The sequence below is a fragment of the Triticum dicoccoides genome, chromosome 5B (genome assembly GCF_002162155.2).
Source record: "Triticum dicoccoides isolate Atlit2015 ecotype Zavitan chromosome 5B, WEW_v2.0, whole genome shotgun sequence".
Taxonomy (NCBI): domain Eukaryota; kingdom Viridiplantae; phylum Streptophyta; class Magnoliopsida; order Poales; family Poaceae; genus Triticum; species Triticum dicoccoides.
The window spans coordinates 674,773,187-674,776,446 of record NC_041389.1 but is presented as its reverse complement, the minus strand read 5'-3'; positions in this window follow the sequence as shown (position 1 = coordinate 674,776,446).

The window sequence follows — 3,260 nt, the reverse complement described above, 5'->3', positions numbered from 1 at the left end:
CATGGGCCCTAGGGGTGATGGCGCCCATCCCACTTAGGGGCTGGTTCCCTTCCACCTACAGCCCATAAGGCCCTCCGGGACCGGTGGACCCCTGTAGCCCCTCCGGTGGTCCCGATACAATACCGGTATACCCCCGAATATTTCCGGTGACCGTATGATGACTTCCCATATATAAATCTTCACCTTCGGATCATTCCGGAACACCTCGTGACGTCTGGGATCTCATCCAGGACTTCGAACAGCATTCAGTAATAACATACAAATCTTCCCTATAACCCTAGCGTCATCGAACCTTAAGTGTGTAGACCCTGCGGGTTCGGGAATCATGCAGACATGACCGAGACAGCTCTCCGACCAATAACCAACAACGGGATCTGGATACCCATGTTGGTTCCCACACGTTCCACGATGATCTCATCGGATGAACCACGATGTCGAGGATTCAAGTAATCCCGTATGCAATTCCCTTTGTCAATCGGTACGTTACTTTCCCGAGATTCGATCGTCGGTATCCCAATACCCCGTTCAATCTCGTTACCGGCAAGTCACTTTACTCGTTCCGTAATGCATGATCTCGAGACCAACTACTTAGTCACATTGAGCTCATTATGATGATGCATTACCGAGTGGGCCCAGAGATACCTCTCAGTCATACGGAGTGACAAATCCAATTCTCGATTCGTGCCAACCCAACAGATACTTTTGGAGATACCTGTAGTGCACAATTATCATGAACAAGGAAATATAATAATAACCATTTTATTATTGCCTCTAGAGCATATTTCCAACAGTCTCCCACTTGCACTAGAGTCAATAATCTAGTTACATTGTGATGAATCGAACACCCATAGAGTTCTGGTGTTGATCATGTTTTGCTCGCGAAAGAGGTTTAGTCAACGGATCTGCGACATTCAGATCCGTATGCACTTTGCAAATATCAATGTCTCCATCTTGAACATTTTCATGAATGGAGTTGAAGCGACGCTTGATGTGCCTGGTCTTCTTGTGAAACCTCGGCTCCTTGGCAAGGGCAATAGCTCTAGTGTTGTCACAGAAGAGAGTCATCGGGCCTGACGCATTGGGAATAACTCCTAGGTCGGTAATGAACTCCTTCATCCAGATTGCTTCATGTGCTGCCTCCGAGGATGCCATGTATTCCTCTTGACATGTAGATCTCGCCACGACGCTTTGCTTGCCACTGCACCAGCTGACTGCCCCATCATTCAAAATATACACGTATCCGGTTTGTGATTTGGAATCGTCCAGATCTGTGTTGAAGCTAGCATCGACGTAACCCTTTATGACGAGCTCTTTGTCACCTATATAATGGAGAAACATATCCTTAGTCCTTTTCAGGTACTTCAGAACATTCTTGACCGCTGTCCAGTGTTCCATGCCGGGATTACTTTGGTACCTTGCTACCAAACTTATGGCAAGGTTTACATCAGGTCTGGTACACAACATGGCATACATAATAGACCCTATGGTAGAGGCATAGGGGATGACACTCATCTTTTCTCTATCTTCCATCGTGGTCGGGTATTGAGCCGAGCTCAATTTCACACCTTGCAATACAGGCAAGAACCCCTATTTAGACTGATCCATATTGAACTTCTTCAATATCTTGTCAAGGTATGTGCTTTGTGAAAGACCTATGAGGCGTCTCGATCTATCTCTATAGATATTGATGCCTAATATGTAAGTAGCTTCTCCAAGGTCCTTCATTGAAAAACACTTATTCAAGTAGGCCTTTATACTGTCCAAAAGTTCTATATCATTTCCCATCAATAGTATGTCATCCACATATAATATGAGAAATGCTACAAAGCTTCCACTCACTTTCTTGTAAACGCAGGCTTCTCCATAAGTCTGCATAAACCCAAACGCTTTGATCATTTCATCAAAGCGAATGTTCCAACTCCGAGATGCTTGCACTAGCCCATAGATGGAGCACTGGAGCTTTCATACCTTGTTAGCATTCTTAGGATCGACAAAACCTTCCGGCTGCATCATATACAATTCTTCCTTAAGATAGCCATTAAGGAATGCCGTTTTGACGTCCATTTGCCATATCTCACAATCATAGAATGCGGCAATTGCTAACATGATTCGAGCGGACTTCAGCTTCGCTACGGGTGAGTAGGTCTCATCGTAGTCAACCCCTTGAACTTGTCGGTAACCCTTAGCGACAAGTCAAGCTTTATAGATGGTAACATTACCATCTGCATCTGTCTTCTTCTTAAAGATCCATTTATTTTCTATAGCTCGCCGATCATCGGGCAAGTCTGTCAAAGTCCATACTTTGTTTTCATACATGGATCCTATCTCGGATTGCATGGCTTCAAGCCATTTGTTGGAGTCTGGGCCCGCCATCGCTTCTTCATAGTTCGAAGGTTCGCCGTTGTCTAACAACATGATCTCCAGGACATGGTTGACATACCATTCTGGTGTGGAACGTGTCCTTGTGGACTTACAAAGTTTAGTAGCAACTTGATCGGAAGTACCTTGATCATCATCATTAACTTCTCTCTAGTCGGTGTAGGCACCACAGAAACATCTTCCTGAGCTGCGCTACTTTCCGGTTCAAGAGGTAGTACTTCATCAAGTTCTACTTTCCTCCCACTTACTTCTTTCGAGAGAAACTCTTTCTCCAGAAAGGACCCATTCTTGGCAAATTGCCTTCGGATCTGAGGTAGAAGGTATACCCAATGGTTTCCTTGGGGTATCCTATGAAGACGCATTTTTTCGACTTGGGTTCCAGCTTTTCAGGTTGAAGTTTCTTGACATAAGCATCGCATCCCCAAACTTTTAGAAATGACAGCTTAGGTTTCTTCCCAAACCATAATTCATACGGTGTCGTCTCAACGGATTTAGACGGTGCCCTATTTAAAGTGAATGTAGCTGTCTCTAAAGCGTATCCCCAAAATGATAGCGGTAAATCGGTAAGAGACATCATAGACCGCACCATATCCAATAGAGTGCGATTACGATGTTCGGACACACCGTTATGCTGAGGTGTTCCAGGTGGCGTGAGTTGTGAAACAATTCCACATTTCCTTAAGTGCGTACCAAACTCGTGACCTAAATATTCTCCCCCATGATCCGATCGTAAGAACTTTATTTTTCTGTCACGTTGATTCTCTACCTCACTCTGAAATTCCTTGAACTTTTCAAAGGTCTCAGACTTGTGTTTCATTAAGTAGGCATACCCATATCTACTCAAGTCATCAGTGAGGGTGAGAACATAATGATAACCACCG